The following is a 17,178-nucleotide window of genomic DNA, read 5'->3' as shown; positions in this document are numbered from 1 at the left end:
AGACATCAGAAGAGGGATCGATTTGCCTATGGTTACTTGAATCATTGTAATTGTCTACCACTGGGCTTATGTCGTATTCATGGGTCAACCTTGAAACAGGCTTCTGTCCTATTGGGAAACTCTCCCCAGTTGGAAGTTAATTCCTAAATGTGATTGAACATGTTGTAAAAGGACATCAGATGATCTGCAGTGCACCATCTGGGAGCCACATGGAATGCAAATTCTTCTCTGAGACCTGGTGACTAGATAAGCAGACTACCTCCAGAGGCCCTGTCCCAACAAGAGTCTCACCAGCGTCATTTCAGGTGAACCGTCTCCATTTTAATCACAGGGAACTGTTTCACACACCCTCTCTTTTTGTTCAGTTTGTTTATTTCAGTGGTCTTATACTGGGCATGTGTGGGAACTCTTACTATATGCTATAGATAACATTTTCTCGAAACACTGAGCCAAGACATGAAGAAGTTCCAGAAGACAAGAAGGTATTTCTCTTCTGAAAAATGAAGGTGTGGTGGACTAAAGAATTTCTCAATAAATTCCTCCACGAAAGCCGGTGCAGAACTGCTCATCAGCTTTGAGGAGTTTTAAAGGTACAGGCTGCTACCCATGCTTCCCTCAGCTTCCCAGATCCTCTTGGTGGAGGCGAAAGCTGAGGGCATGCTGGGGTCAGTGCTGGAAATCCATAGGAACAGGCTTGGTCTTGATCAGAGAGGTAGGAGTGTGGGAGAGCATCCTGAACTAATTCTGAGTCACCTGGAGACTGATACTCCAGCTGGGGAAGCTCTAAATAATTGATCCAGAGAAAAGAGAGTGTCGGGAGGTAGAACACCCAGCTTAAACTGGTTCAAGAGATAGGATCTTGGAATAATTCAGAGGGCCATCTGAACGATTTTGCTGAAATGCATCTTTCTCCTTTGTAACATGCCACCCTCAAATCAGCATCTTAAAGGTGATGCCCTGCGTGGATCTGATAAAGGGATGAGTGCATTTCTATTTGACATAAAAATTTGAGAACTTTCATCTCCAACTACCCACAATTAAATCTCTTACTGCTCTTCACTGGGGCTGGGAGAGCAGGAGTAAAACTCAGCTACTCAGAGAAGATCTTGGCTCATCTTTAGGCTATACTATTCCTGCTCAGGTGATGAAGCCAAGATGGAGTTAACTGTAGTACTGTCTGTTTTTACAGAGCCATTTCTCTAAGGATCTCTGAGTCTTACTTTAACAGCAGAAGTGTGTTTTCCTTTGTTGACCAAAAGTCTGAAATACAGAAAAGAATGGATCCTGAAGGGTCCTACTTTCTTAAGCTCTGCTTTCTTCAGAATTTTTGGAGGGTATGCATCAAAAGAGGGATAGAGAGGGAGAGGGTGTTAGGAAGGTGGGGAGGGAATCCCCCAGTAAGAGTCTATTTACGCACATGGTGGCCTAGACCTACGGAGATCTGGATAGAGACAAGGGTGAAATCAGACTGTGTTTTGGAAACTGTGGTAAGAAGGAGGCGATGAGTCAGTGCTTACTATCCCCAGAAAAAGATCTTGCTCACTGGGGAGGCTTGGGCAAAGCCTGTGCATGTATCTGGAGGCGGGGTTGGGAAGGCAGACTGGCACACGGAAATTTGGAGGGAAAGGAGTGGGGAGAGAGAGAATGTGAATGAACCAAAGGTGGGAAACGAGTACTGACAGTGGGTCTCTGTGAGGCGGGAAGAGCTGTGAAAACAGAAGCAGGACTCCTGCGCTGTGCTGATAGTGAAGGGAGATTTGCAGATTGTGGGAAACCCACAGACATTTATTTCATCTTTTTCATGCTTCTAATTTTCATTTCTTTTCAATCCAACGTGTGTGAAATAATTGTGGTTTAGAGCAATGTAGTCCTGGTAAGCTTAGGGCTATACTTAATGTCCAAGTTTAGGTGGCATACCTGGAAACGGTCCTTTATTTATCAGTAGCTGAAATAGAAGCTGAGTCACAGACGGACCGCAAACACATCTGGTGCCTGCCTCATACCTCCTGACTCCCCAGGGTGTTGACAAGCTTTCTGTTTGCTTGCTCAGGCCTCGAAGTGTCCTGTCCGTTGATGTCCACTCCCCTTTGTCGGGGGTGATGCCCCTCACACTGAACCTTCTCTAGCTCTTCTCCCAGACAGCAGTGACCATATGTTTGTGCTCCGAGTGACTGTCCGAGTGAGCTGTAGGCATTTCACCAGCTAAAGCGTTGGCAGTACCCCTCACTGTTCTCAACAGTGGTGACTGAAGAGAGCTCAGTTTTGAAATCTCAACTTTGCTTAAATTGGATTTCATCTGTGCTCGGAAGGAAGGGAAATGACAGATCCATCTGGTTTGGAAAAGATGTGTACCCTTTTCCCACTAGCAGTGATCAACTCTGATCACTATCCCCTCTGGCCCCAGGCCCTAGCCCTGGTCAGAGGAAGGAATAGGCCAGGGTGGGGAGTCCCGTTATCTCGGTAGCTCAGAGGCCATTAAAAAAATAGTGGGATGGATTGACATCTGTGCGTGCTGGTAGGTAATCCCCTTATTTCCCACTCATTCTTTCCATCACAGACAAGACTATGAGAATGCTTCAGGGTGAGGTGTGCCTACATCAGAGGAAATCAAGATGATCCCTTCGGTTCAAAAACAAAATAATAGAGCCTCTATTATATTTATTTTTTACCTTATCCTTATAAATTTTCTAATTTTGTGTGTATGTTATAATTTGTGTTATACATTGGTATATTGGTAAATGTATATTATCTATCTATCACCATCTATCATCTATCTGTCTCATCTCTGCTCTTTCTATCCATCTTTCTATCAAGAGGTACATTGAACAGCATTTTTGGAAGTACAAATCCCTTGAGATTCTATTTCAGTAGGTTTCAAGTGAGACCAGAAAACTGTAGTTATCCGACTCATTTATTTTCATTAAGAAACCTTTTAAGTGTAACCTTGCACAAAATGCTAACATGTAAAACAGATAAAGATGGGACCGCTCCTTTGCAGGAGGACTGGAGGCAAGGGTAGGTGATGGTCCAGCCCCCCAGGGTTTCCTTTCATTGCTCTCCCCTCTGCTCTCCTTGGCCTGTGTAAACTGCCGTTTGGAAACCACCATAGTAGCTTGTGAAAGATGCCTCTTTGGAGATTAACTGGTTCAATGTTTGAAATCAGACTAGCAGGACGTGGGCCTTGTTCTCAGCATTGATCTTGTAGATATTTCCCATCCCAGCCTGGTCTTCATGCCGCAGGCTCAACACCCCCTCACAGCCCAGGCTGAGGGAAAACTCTTGGAACGGACTCCCTCCTTCTCCTGAGAGGAGCTGCCTTCCCCAGGCCGTTTCCCGCCCTCCTATCCCTGCTTCATTGCTCTCTGCAGTGACCGCCGCACAGTAAACGGTCGATACTGCGGTATTCGTGAGTATTCATGGTCATCGCAGAGTGTGACCAGACTTCTGCGGCAAGCGTTTCTCTGATCATGTTTCAGATTTTCAGTTATCTCTCTCCACAGAAGGAGATCCTGCTTAAACTAAATGCAATCCCATATCTTAGGAGCACCTCACCCTTTAGCTAATGCAATTGTGCTTACGTATGGTCATAATTTTCTTTCTGACTTTGCTAGTTTAAAGATGGCCTATTTCCCAAGGGCACTTCACACCTTTATTTATAGAGTTATGTTGTTTTCATGAATAACCTTGAGGAGCAAAATTGCCTCATAGAATTAGGGAAAATGCAGCAGGTAGAGATACACCACTCAGAGCCCCCTTCAAGAAATGACCCACTGCCCAGCTACTTGGAGGCTGGCTAGCTGACAGCCTCCCTTGCAGCAACTTTTGAGCCAAAGTCACACTCTGCTGAGAGTGGCCCCAGCCAATAACTGAGCAGGGCCCTGGAATGAAGAGCTGGCCATTTCTGTCTGAGGGGGACTTGGCTCCAGCAGGCTGTCTTGCTGTGGAGCACCCTGTTGGGCTGACAGAGACTGTATCACGGTCAATCCCACTTCCTCGCATTTTTTTCACAGGTGTTACTTTCCCCTAAACCTATGCACTCCTCATTCTGTCTTAGCATCTGCTTCCCAGAGAATGAGAAGTTAAGGATGAGAGGGAGGAAATGAGAACCAAATATAGGTTGCAATATTCTCATAGATTCCTTAGGTTTACTATTCCCAGCTTGTGGGTATGAACGGACCCTGGGGAGCCTCAGAGTTATTGCCAGGGGTCTGCATATATACAACATGCCCAACATGGCCTGGAGCCTGAATACATAATGTGTCTAAATATTTTGAATAATGTATGTCCTATTTTTCAAATATACAAATAACAATTTACTGAAATAGTTTTTTAAAGAGTGCATTTTTAGATCAGTGGGCACTAATAGTTATACACACACACACACACGTGCACACGTACATCCAGGTAAGTTTTTTGCATTGAAGAGGTATCTTCATGTTAAGAGGGCTGAGAACCACTGTTTTAGACAATATGACCCTCTTCTCTTCAGACACTAACTGGGAATTTTCCCAAAGACAAATAAACGTTGAGAAAGGCTGCCTGATTCCCAAATTGAACAGCTCTACTGTGACAAATACTGATAGCTAAAAGGTGCTAGGATCGCCAATTTTAGAGGATAATGAGATGTTGTATGGCCTCTTAGTACAGTCTCAAACTTCCTAAAACATGCGCTTATATGCTGCAACTTGGGATCTCGACCCTCCTGTTCAGAGAGATGAGTCGGGAAAAAGTGTTTGACTTGGGTTAAACATCTCCATTTTTGGGGGGGACATGTTGCCTTGTTTATCATACAATAGTTATCTTTAGGGAGCAGGTACCATACAATTTTGGATTGCCATTTAGGTAGAATCTGACACCAGAAAGAGACTAGCCACCCTATCCTACAGAGGAGACACTGAGACTCATCCTGGGGAAGTTTAATAACTTGTCCAAAGCCGCACGGCTAATAGGTGACACATGTCTCTCTTAGCAGTATAGAGGAACCAAACTATGGATTATGATTTGAGGTGATCAAAAGTTACCTGTTCTAACAGTCAAGATGTTCTGGACTATGCTGCTATAACAAATAACACAAGAACATCAGTGGGTTCACATAAAGGAAGTTTATTATGGTTTCACCCAAAGTCCATTGTAGGTCTGGATAATTTTCTAGGAAACTTGTCCACATGGTGCCTTAGGGATCCAGGCTACTTGATTATTATGACACCCCCATTTCAACAAATGATTCCACAGTTGCCAGAGGAAGAGCTGGATGGTCTCCCACTGGCAATTAAATGCCTCAGTCCATATGTGACACACAGGCCATAGTCACATGACCCTGTCTAAATGGAGAGGAGAGCTGGATAAAAGCAAGCACTAAACATCCCTACCACACCAGCCTCCCAGAATGCCAGACAATTTCATTAGTTATTGTTGGGGCGAATTTCAAAAGTTCTCTGAGAGTATTAACTTATTAAATCATTATCACCCAAAGGCATATAAACTATGAATTAGCTGATCAGTTTTGATCAAACTAATACTTTGAAGGAATTAACAGCTATGGAAGAAACATACTTTAAGATCCCTTCTTAATAAAAAACAGCCCAGGGGCTTGACCAGGCAGAACAGCGTTGTGTGGGAGGCACTTGGGAGCCCCAGCTCTGGAGATGGATGGTGGTTGAGGACAGTGAGTGTCTGAAGGAGAAGACTTTCCACTGAAAGATGGTAGAAGCTGCCCAGGACCAACTTCCTTGAATTCACCAGTTTGCCCCAGTTGCCCACGTGAGCAGAGCGCCTTTCAAATGTCTGTGGGTGTGATTTGAATGATACCAAGTCTTATCAAACCTTTAATCTGTTTGTCTTCAATCTGCCTTCCCTCATCAGTCCCCAAACACAGCTTTGAAAATAATGTGTTGTTAGCCTAGACTATTGGGTTTCCTGCCACATTTTGGTGTCTGCAGTGCTGTGGAGACTGAAATGGTGCAGACACTCACTGCAGGAGGAAGTCAAGCTTCGTTTCAACATGAACTGATTTATTGATCCTTGACATTTTCCGGGCTACTACTTCCGTTGGCCTGGCACACGTGGGCTGAGGTAACCTGCCAAGGCTGGCAGCTTTGTTAGCATTTTTGAGCTGGGTGTTTACCTATGTCCTTTAAGCCATCTGGGCCTATGGAACGGACTTGGATACCTTCTCCCTTGAGTTCTTCTACCTTTTCACTCCGAGCTGAAAATATGAGTGAAGAGCCACTTCTGCCCCTCGTGGATATGGGATGTTTACTCTCACATTAAGAAGTGCTGTAAACGGGGTCACATTAGAACAGAACAAAGTCTGAGGGTCTGGCCAGTTTGCCCTAATGGATTTTTTCTTCAAAACGAGAGAGCAGATAGTGGCTTTCCAGCCCAGCTCATGACTCGGGAGTCAGACTGCTCTGGTTCATGTGCTGACTCTACCACTCGCTCATTATGTGGTTGTAGGCAGATTCCTTCATCTTTCTGAGCCCCAGTTTCCTTGACTTTAAAATAAGGACAATTGCATCTACTTCAATAAATCTGAAGCCCATAGGGAGCACTCAATAAATATGAACCATTATTTTTTTTGTTGTGCTTTAAAGAGATTTTGGGAGAGAAGTCCAATAATTTGACATCTATGACCACTGTTGTTGTCAGCAATAATAGTACAAGATCCAACGTAATGTACTGGCAGGTACTTCAGTTTCCACAACCATAAAATGGGACTAATGTTGCTGGCTGCTCCTACCTTACTGGATTAGGAAATGCATCTAATGAAGGAAGAGATGCCTTGATGAATAAAGACAGACTGTGGAGGTGGGAGACATTGTCTGTGCTGTGCAAGTAATAGCAGCTGCAGTGGTGGTGGTAGCAGTGTCATTGTCCGTCCTGTCGTCACTTATGTTGACGCTGCCTCTGCGTGTGACTGACTGAGGAGCCAGATTTCGTTGGGGGGTGGGGCTAGTTCTTACTTCGCAGGCTTTGACAGAACCCGTGCTGTAGAGAATATTGCTTTTTGACGTCCAACGCTTCTACCATGGAGTCGGAGGCGCTTCTGTTAGGGATTGTCAGCCTCTGAGAGGTCGAGGCCAGAGCCTGGTTGATGAGCAAAGCCAGGGCCTACAGCAGCAATACACGAGACTGGGGTGGTGGGCGGCCACGCTCCCTCTCCTGTCTGAAGGGTCCTTTTAAGGCTGGAGTTGCTTGGCTGCCTCTGGTTAGGAAATAGTGAGAAGCTTGCATTCGTGGAAAAAGGAAGGAAAAAAATCACCGATGCTTTCATAAAAGCCAGAATGTCACAGTTCCTATTTAAGGGGAAGGACTCATTTTTCCCTAAGTTGGAAATATTTGGGCTGGGGTGTGGGCGGGAGAGAAATTGCCCTCTGTCCAGAGCCAGGCAGAGATGTGTGGTAAAATAGGTCGGGGCTCTCATTTTAGGGGGAGTTCTTTGGTTCCAAGCAAAAGAAACCAACCTGAGCTAATTTAAGCAAGAAAAAAAAAAAAAAAAAAAAAAAAAAATAAAAAATACACGTACAAATCATACCACACACACATATATATTACATACGTACAGAGTTGCTCACAGAATCAAATAAAAAGCTAAAGAATCTGGCTTTGTCCAGGACAGGAAATGGAAGGACCCAGACAGGAGAAACTAACAGACTCTCCGTTAGCGAGGGACCCCTTGTCCCTTCACTCAGGATTTCTCTTCCCTGGAAAGAGTGAATTGGCCTTGCTTGATGACATGCCAGCTACTTGACGAGCAGCAGGTGAGATCCCTTGCTTCAGGCTCTGTGAGAAGGGAGAACAGGACGGAGGGCAGGCCATAGAACAGATGTCTACCAGTCTCTGCTTCTTATCGTCAGCCTCATTGCTATAATTAGCTCGCTAAGGCTGCCTGTGTTTGCATTCAACCAGATGGAGTCAACATGTTTCTGTTTTATCCTTAATAAAATTAAACCATGTAAAAAGTGGAGTACGGTCTTCTCGCCTAAGGTAAGATCCCTGCCTTGTCTTTCTGGCCCGCCTAGACAAGCGGGGCTTGGGCCTTCCTCAGGAGGTCTGCGCGCTGCACCTTGCTTTCTCTTTATAGCTCCATGCTCTGGAGCATGGAGCATGCTCTCCATGCTCAGCCTAGCTCTTGCTTAGACAGCAACCTAAAAATAAGCGTCCCCAGGACTGTTCGTGTTGGCACTGACGGTTGGGCTGCCACCTCACCACAAAGACACTTGTCATTTGGGGGTTTGGAAAAGGGAAACACTTAAGTGCTAGTTTATCAGCCAAAAGAAGCTACGACAAAAAACACAACACCCGACCCACCCACAGACTTCTGGTCAGAATATCCGCTTGCAGGGGAAAGTTTAGGCTGTTGTGAGTTAAAGGCAAAGAGGTGTTTCTTTATTTACACATTTGCAGGGGGAAGGGGATGTGAGACCACAGCAGCTGCCTTTTAGAAGTTTCTGGGGAAACTTTAAAGGAGAACAAAAGTGTTTTTTAAAAAGTGTTACAACATTTGCAAAATACAGAGGAACAGAGAAGAAAAGCCTGCAGCGATGTACAGTGTTAATATTTTGGTGTGTTTCCAATCCTGGCTTTTAGATCGGGAGGAAGCTTAGGGGTCAATAGCCTTGTGCCGCCCCTGACTCCTTTCCAAGCCTGCCCCACCCGCTCTTGCTTGAGAATGACACTTGAAATAAAGTGAAAGTTTCATAACTGTAGTTAGCCCCATGATAGGTTTTAATGCATGTCATTCATAGGCCTCCTTTATCCATTTAATATTATAACACAAGGCTTTCTCCATGTTTTAAAATGTCTTTGCCAGTATTATTTGAATGGCTTTATAATCTTCCATCAATCCATAACTCACTGAAGCAGGCCCCTGGCCTTGGACATGAAATATTGTAAGTAAGGCTGGATGGACATCTTTGTGCATAAACCAGGGTACCGTTTGTCAAAGAAGAGTCCAGCCTCACAACTTGCTGGGTGTGAGGTCGCCTTTATCTCTGTTAAAGGCGGCTTTTAATAGGATGAAGTCTACCCAGTTCAAAGCTTATTCTAACACAATTTTTCTTCATTGTTTTTTCCTCTTTTCATGTCTCTGGAAGTCATTTCCTAGATTGGTAGCAAGGATGCTGGAAAATTAACAAGAGGACAAACTTTGTTTTAAGTACTTATTGCTAAGTCATAGAAAAAACGTGATGGGGGGCTGTAGGAGCCAGGGTGAAACTCATTTAGGAAAATCAGTCAGAGAGGTCTAGCCACTGCTTTAAAAAATATATTAAGTGCTCTTACATTTTTTCAAAATATGGTTTACATTGCTATTGTAAAACGTGTTTCCATTAGGCACATAGTAATCGTGTATGTGACAATAACAATAATAACATTCTTTTGAAGGCAGAGAAGAGGATTTACAAGCCCACATTTTTTTCCCTCTAAAAAGATCTAAACTTCCTCTCTTAGAAGCTCCAGGGGGAACAGTATCAGAAGCTCCTGATACTGTTCCTCTTTCCTACTCCATTTATTTAATCACCCAGGCATGCATTTTTAGAGTATTTACTAGAACAACAATGATCAAAACAAAAACAAGAACTATCAGTAATTGAGTGCTTACCTACGCCAGGCGCTGCTCTAAGCCCTCGAGTGGATGGATCCATGCATCTCATCTTAACAGAGGGGGATGTCTGCCGCAGACTCAGCGGCCCTTCCTGAGGAAGTGAGCGCCACGGAGGGAGGGGGAGATGGCTCTGGCATGGGCTAAGGTCCCAAGTGAGGGAGCACATGACCTGTTCCGCCATGGTTGAGGGTTCGTGAGACAGCAGGAAGGGGCATCCAATCCAACTGGAAGCATCTCTAATAAGAGAGGAACAAGATCCAGTTTATATCTTAAGAACATGCACATTTTCTGTATGGAGATAGATTGTGGGGCGAAGTAGGCTGTGCTCAGGAAGGCACTGTTGAGGTAACTGGGCCAATGGATGGTGGTGAACTGGGCTCAGGTGGACAGAAGCAGATGGACTCAGGATGCATTTCGGAGATAGAACTGACAGAATTTGCTGGTAAATTGTAAAAAGGAGGTAGGATAAGGGAGAATAAAGGCCAAGTCCTGGGTTTTTTTATTTGAGCACCTGCGTTATGGTGGTGTTCTACGATGTGAAACTCTGGGGGAGTAACTGATTCATGGGTAGGAAAATGGAAGGTTCTATTCTTACCTTGTCATTTCCCAAAATTGACACTCTGACAAAAAATAAAGAACACAACAATAGAAGCTTTAACTCTTTAATCATTTTTGTGCAGTAAAAGGAGACCAGGAAGACCTAGAACTGGGTTCAGGCAGACCTGGGGCTGCCGTTTTCAAGTTTGTGACTTAAATCAAATCACTTCTCCACTCACCACTTGATGCTTCAATTTCCTAATCTCCAGAAGGGAGTTAATACTGCCTGTCCTTCAGCGCTGTTGACAACAGTGTGAACAGCTCCTAGCCCCCTTCTGGCACACAGTAATTCCATTTCCTAAATGTTAGTTGCAGTTCTTTGAAATGACCTGTACGAAGATAGAGCTGTTATACACTATAAATTCTTTGTTGTGGGGGTCCTGTGTGTCCCTTAGGCTAGGTGACAGTATATAATGTGGATACAGAGCCCCTGGAAGGCAGTGGTGCCCCCAGATATTGCTGTCTGAAGTCTCACATTTAAACATTTCATTCCCTCAGCAGAAGGCTTTTTCCTTACTGAAATACCATTGGCATTTGAAAAAGAGAATACTTTAAAGCGTATTTGTCAATAATAGAAAGCCATCATAATGTAGTGATTAAGAGCAAGGATTCTAGAGCCAGGCTGCCTGGGTTTGAGCTCATCTCTCCTACTTATGAGCTGTGTGACCTTGGGCAAGTGACCTGACTTCTCTGTACCCAAGTTACCTAATCTGTGAAATTGGGACATGAGTGATTCCTACTTCATAGGGTTGTTAGGAATTTGAATAGAGCTAATACATATACATATTAAAAAAAAAAACATAAAACAATGCCTAAGAAATAGTAACCACTATGTAGGTATGTGTTGATTAAGGTGTTAAAAAACAGATGGTTTTGTGGAGGTGAGGGAGGGCAAGGCCAGGGAGGTGAGGGAGGGCGGAAGAGGGGCTGGGCCTCTGGAGGAAGCAGAAACAGTAAGACAGGAGGGGCAATCACGACGGGAGCCAAACACAGGCTTTTCTGCCTCTTGGTTTTGTCTTGTCAAGCCAAAGAAAGAAAATTCCAGGATGGCCTCAGTCCAGAACGTCACAGCTAAGTTTTCCCCTCTGAGAAGCAGCCTTTAATTCACGTAAGGCTCAAGCAAGGTAACATGCATTAAAACGCATTTCTGCTGTTGCTGCTTCCATCCGCAGAATCTCTCCACCTGGAGTTCACAAGGGACACGTTAAGGTGCCCCACCGCCCCCAACCTGATTTGGCCTGAGCGCGTGATTTCCACTGGCTGATCCAGGTCTCAACTGAAATCTGGCCACAGACTCCTCCTCAAAAGCCTCAAGAGAGAGTTCATCTTTTCTGACATTATTTAAAATTGCCTGGGGAGTCCAGGAAATGTGTAAGTTTCCTTTCTTGTCACGCTTTCTTAAAGCAAAATGCTTGGTGGGTTGTTCATCTAGATGGCAGTTGGCTTTTATCATTAATCCCCACCTGTGCCAAACTAGGGACAGACCATCAGCTTTTTAAAAAAACGTGGCAAGAGAAACGCTGTTAATGAATCCTCAAACTCACCTGGAACTCTAGCAAGATCTAAAGAATGCCTCTCAATTTTTCCAAGTGTGGTGAGGGTGCTGAGAAACTAGATCATACCCAAATTGCTGGTGGGAATGTAAAATGGTACAGCCACTCTGGAAAACTGCTTGGAAGTTTCTTTAAAAAATAAATATGCTTCTACCATAACATCCAGCAACTGCACTCCTGGCTGTTTATTCCATGAAATGAAAACTTAATGCTCACACTTTATAATAGCTCAAAACTGGAAGCAACCCAACTGTCCTTCCATGAGTGAATGGTTGAACACACTGTGGTATATCCACACCGTGGAACACTACTCAGCAATGAAAAAGGAATGAACTATTGTACAAGCAACAAACTGGATGAATCTTCAGCGAATTATGCTGAGTGAAAAAGCCAATCCCAAAAGATTATTTACTGTATGATTCCACTTATATAATATTCTTGAAATGAGAAAACAGTAGAAATGGAGAACAAATAGGAGAGCCAGACAGTAAGGAGGTGGTGGGGCAGGAGGAAAGTAGCTGGTGTCATAGCTGTGGCTATAAAAAGATGGCGCGAGGAATCCTCACGGTGATAGACATCTGCATCCTGACTGCATTAGTGTCAGTATCCTGGTTGTGATATGGTACCGTAGACTTTTCAAGATGCACCATTGGAGAAAACTGGGTAAAGGTATAGCAGACTCTGAATCATGTCTTAAAACTAGATGTGAATCTATAATTATCTTAAAATAAAAGTTTCATTTTAAAAAACGGGGACAGGAGAAAGACTGTTAACTGATCCCCAAACTCACTTTGAACTCTAGCAGGACCTAAGTAATGCCCTTCAATTTTCCCGTATTCCCTGCTCTAAAATAATTTGTAGGGGCTGGTCCCATGGTGTAACGGTTAAGTGCGCGTGCTCCACTGCTGGCAGCCAGGTTTGGATCCCGGGCGTGCACCAATGCACCGCCTGTCAGGCCATGCTGTGGCAGCGTCCCACATAAAGTGGAGGAAGATGGGCATGGATGTTAGCTCAGGGCCAGTCTTTCTTGGCAAAAAGAGGAGGATTGGCATGGATGTTAGCTCAGGGCTGATCTTCCTCACCAAAAAAAAAAATAATAATAATAATAATTAAAAAAAAGAATAATTTGTAGTTGTAGAAAGACCAAACAAGATAAAAAGTCAGGCAAACAGACATATTCCTTGTCACACGGCTCAGCCCTCACAGTTCGCCCACACAGTTTATCCTGTCACTCATTCCTTCAACAAACACGTCTGGTGTCCCTCCTATGTACCAAAGATGCTCTAGGTGCTATGGATGCAGGGACACAGATAACAGACTCTGGACCTGAATGGAGCTTGTATTATAGTGGGGGAGACAGACAATGTATAACATACACAACAAGATAATTTCAGAGAGTGGTTAAGTATTAAGGATGCAATGAAACAGGGTAATGTAGACAGTGTGAGGGGAGGGGAGTCAGAGTAAGCCTTTCTTAGGGGGTGATTTGATCTGAGAGCTAAATGATGGCACAGATCCCCAGAGCTGGGGAGAAGAGCGTTGCTGCATTACCTTTAAAACGGTCACTTGTGGCGTGAAGAATACATGGAAAAGAACAAGAATGGGAGGGAGGCAGCCGATTCACAGGCTATTTCGATGGCCTGTGCCTGAGGCGATGGTTTCTTTGACTAAGGTTCAGCAGTGGAGACAATGCTGCCGTTTTCAACATGAAAAGGTGGAGGAGGGAATCAGTCTGGTTGGGAGAAAGAAACCAAGGGCTGTGTTTAGTCATGTTCATGTTGAGATGTCCAACAGACATCTGCACTGGGTCACAAACACTGTCAGCCTCCTTCTTTTTCTCTCCCTGGGCCAGTGCTCCATCAGCTCTGGGTCACTCCTCCACGTGCAGACATAAATGGAATATTGCTCTGCAAGCTGGCTTCCCACATGCCAGCGAGGGTCCAGCTTATGCATCCCAGAAGTATAGGGTTAGCAACCTGAGGGTGAACCTTGAACAAGGGAAATTGGGAGCTAAACAGGAGCCAGACAAAGTCTTCATTTTTCCCTCTCCTATGGACTACTCTAAGGTACAGTATCTTCAAGTGACTCTTCCAGAGAAGTCCCGTATGCTGAGTGAACACAGCTTCTGAGTGACCTGCGGGTCTCTTGGCCGCTCTCTGTGAGGTGGAAGCCAGGAGGGTGATGCAGCTCATCACAGTACATCACACCTTCCTTTAGCTCCTTTCCCTTTTCCTCCTATGCCCAAAACCTTGGACTTGCACCTCCCAGTTAAACAGTTAGTATTGTAATCCTTGCCTCAGGCTCTGTTTTATAGAGGACGCAATTAAGACAACAACCAAATGGAGATGTCAAGTAAGAAGTTAAAGTCTAGAACTCAGGAGAGAAGTCAGGTTTGGAACTACTAACTTGGGAAACCGCCGAAGATATACAGTATTTAGGGCCTTAGGACTGGTGCAGTCACTTAGCAAGAGTGTGTGGGTAGAGTGGGTCACGGAGCAAACCTGGGGCACTCTAAAATCTAAATGGCGGTAGGGGGTGGGGGACGACCCGGCAGAGGAGAATTGAGAAAGAACAGTCCATGAGGTAGAAGAAAATCTGAGGGGGTGTGGTGATATAGGCAGAAGATGGGGAGAGTGTTGCAAGAAAGATGGGAATAATGGGGTGGGTCACAGCCGGCTGAGGGGTCTAGTAACACAAGACAGAGGAGACCAGAGGGCGGGCAACACGGAAGCGGCAGATGGCCTTGATGGAGCAGTTTCGGTACGGAAGCAGGATTGGAGTGGGTCAACGAGAGAAGGGAGGTGAGGAAGTGGAAATAGCTAACATCACAGACAAGTCTGAAGATATTTAAATGGAAATGGGGAGGAAATACACTGGGTAGCTGCAGGACAGTCTGTTTGCTGGGAAGTGTATGTGGGAGAAGCGTCCTGTCTGGGAGTCAAGAAACCTAAGTTCTAATTCTTTTCTGCCATTAATCAGCTGAGGAAGCCCTAGGCAAATAAATTCCTTATGTGAGCATTAATTTCCTCATTCGTCAAATCAAGTGTCTCTTAGGTCCCTTCTAGTGCAGAAAAACTATGTTCTACGGAGATGTTGAAGCTGACAGAAGGAACAGCGAGTGGTTAAAGTAGGACCCCTGAGAGGATGGGGTAAGCCCTTGAGGGGCAGTCATGATTCCTAGGGTAGTAGGAAGGACTGATAAGATGACACGTGCAGAGCCCTTGGCACAGTGCCTGACACGACAGCAAGAACGCAACACGCTTATTACGAGAAGTAACGGGGTGGCATGAGTAGCAGAAACTTGCAGGGAATTGTGATGCACTGCTCTGCTGCAACCCAAGGAAGTGCCACTGGAGATAAGACGAGCGGGAGGAGGAGTGGGCTGGGCCAGGCAGTCCCGGCGTGGCAGTGAGGACCACACGAGGAGCAGCTTGTGAATGAAATGTGGGTGTGGACTCGATGACCTCAGCTCAGAGCTGCTGACTGGATGATGGAAGGGCCCACCAAAATGGGAAGATATTTTAAAGTTTAAATAAATATTTAAACAAAATAAAGATATTTTATTTAAAGATATTTTCTCTTTAAATAAAGATTTAAAATGTTTTAAATTATTTAAGATAATATTTAAATATTTTAAAATCTTTAAAAGATATTTTACTTTTAAAGATGCTTCTTATTCCATGTAACAGTAAGGTAAGAATGCAAAAAGCCAAGAATAGCCAAGACCACCCCAACGAAGAACAAAGTCGGAGGACTTCCGCAACCAGATATCAAGATTTATTATAAAGTGATGGTAATTAGGACAGGGTGGCATTGGCACAACGATAGACAAATAAACCAGTGGAACAGAGTAAAGAGTCTGGAAACAGGCCCATGCATATATAGGCACTTGATTTATGAAAAAGGTGGACCTCTCAGCAGTGGTACAACTTTACCAAAAAACAATCTTACCAATAAATGGTGCTGGGTCAAATGGATATCCAAATGGAAAACTAGGAGTAAAACCCAACCCTTGGCTCATACTATAGCAAAAAAACAAAAAAAGAAAAAATCAATTCTATGTGGTCCCTAGATTTAAATATGAAAGCTGAGGGCGGAGTCAAGATGGCGGCGTAGGCAGACTCTGAACTCACCTCCTCCCGTGGACACAGCCAATTTACAACTACTCGTGGAAAAATTACCCCTGAGACAGAACTGAAAACTGGATAAGAGGAACTCCTGCAACAACGGACAATCCTAACTGGGGTAGAAGAGGCAGAGACTCCCTTCTGGAGAGGAAAAACGCCGCCTTCACAAGCCGCCAGCGTCACGGCCGCCGGGAGCAGCTCACAGGTCCGCAGCCTCCCTGGAGGCGCGGGGCCCTGAGCTGGGGAGCGCCCCCGCTGTGGGCATTTTGTGGACCCAGCACAATCAAAGCCAGCGGCATAATATCTGACTGTGCCTGCTACTAAAACACTGGGGAGCACCCCCAGAAAACCCGGTTCACAAAGAAACTAAAACTGGCTCTTAAAGGGCCCACGCACAAACTCACCCGTTCCAGAAAGCATCCTAAAATCACCAGAAAGAAAGGTGCACAGTGCTTCGGGGACAAGAGACTCACCTAATAGGCCCTGAGTGCATCTCGGTGAGGGGTGAGACCTCTCCAGGGACTGGGACATTGGCGGTGGCCATTGTTGTGGCCTGGTGTGAGCGTGCTGACACAGACGCCATTGGAGTTCTCCCTGGGGCCTGCTAGCCCAGGGTCTGCCCCACCCGCTAGAGCACCGATTTAATCCAGCTCAGCCAGGGCAGGCAGCCCACCCTAGAGACTGGCCCCACCCAACAACAAGCCCTCAGGCAACGTGTGGGCCTGCATAGATTAGTGACTGGATCCTCTGCAGCCTGGCAACTGAGCTGACTTGAGCGGGGCAGGGTGTGCGTAAGGAGCGGGTGGAGAGTGTGGGGTGGTGGCGGAGTGTGTGGGGCTCCCGCCATGGAGAGACTGGGTCCGCTTGGGGAGGTCGGGGCACTCACACGGGGCAGGACTGTGTTGACTGTGTGTGTGGACCTGTGGGCAACAGGGCTTGTCAGCTGCAGAAGACTGTGCTTCTCAAAGACCCACATAGGAGGTTTGCCCCACCTTCCAAAGCCTGAAACAATTGGGTGCTCCTGTGCCTGAGGGCAGCCCCACCCAGCTGCAATCCTCAGAGAGCTGACAAGAGACCTAATAGGCTAGAGGTTTACAGCAATTCTAAGGCCCTGAGCCTAACAACCTGCCACACTGGGGGCCTACTCACTTAAAAGAAATACTGCAACACAAATGTGGTATTAGAACTTACAGCCAACTGTGCTGGGGCTCCCCACACCTGATAAAGAGACTGAAGGGCCCACAACAACTACAAGCAGTTGAGCATTACAACAGCTGGCCAGGAGCATAACTCAGCC

At 45.4% G+C, this 17,178-nt stretch overlaps 1 long non-coding RNA gene across 1 annotated transcript; it reads right to left on the bottom strand.

Moving 5' to 3' along the window:
- Positions 1 to 4,837: 4,837 nt before the first annotated feature.
- Positions 4,838 to 16,536, bottom strand: LOC147912667 (uncharacterized). Its single transcript, XR_015549767.1, has 3 exons — positions 16,355 to 16,536; positions 9,602 to 9,840; positions 4,838 to 9,122 (listed from the first exon to the last, which is right to left on the bottom strand). It is a non-coding gene; the product is annotated as an uncharacterized LOC147912667 (long non-coding RNA).
- Positions 16,537 to 17,178: the final 642 nt, after the last annotated feature.

This window comes from Ceratotherium simum, chromosome 34 (genome assembly GCF_057802395.1).
Source record: "Ceratotherium simum simum isolate JZ-2026a chromosome 34, ASM5780239v1, whole genome shotgun sequence".
NCBI classification, from domain to species: domain Eukaryota; kingdom Metazoa; phylum Chordata; class Mammalia; order Perissodactyla; family Rhinocerotidae; genus Ceratotherium; species Ceratotherium simum.
The sequence above is the reverse complement of the archived record's forward strand: the minus strand, read 5'-3'. Positions and strand labels throughout refer to the sequence as shown.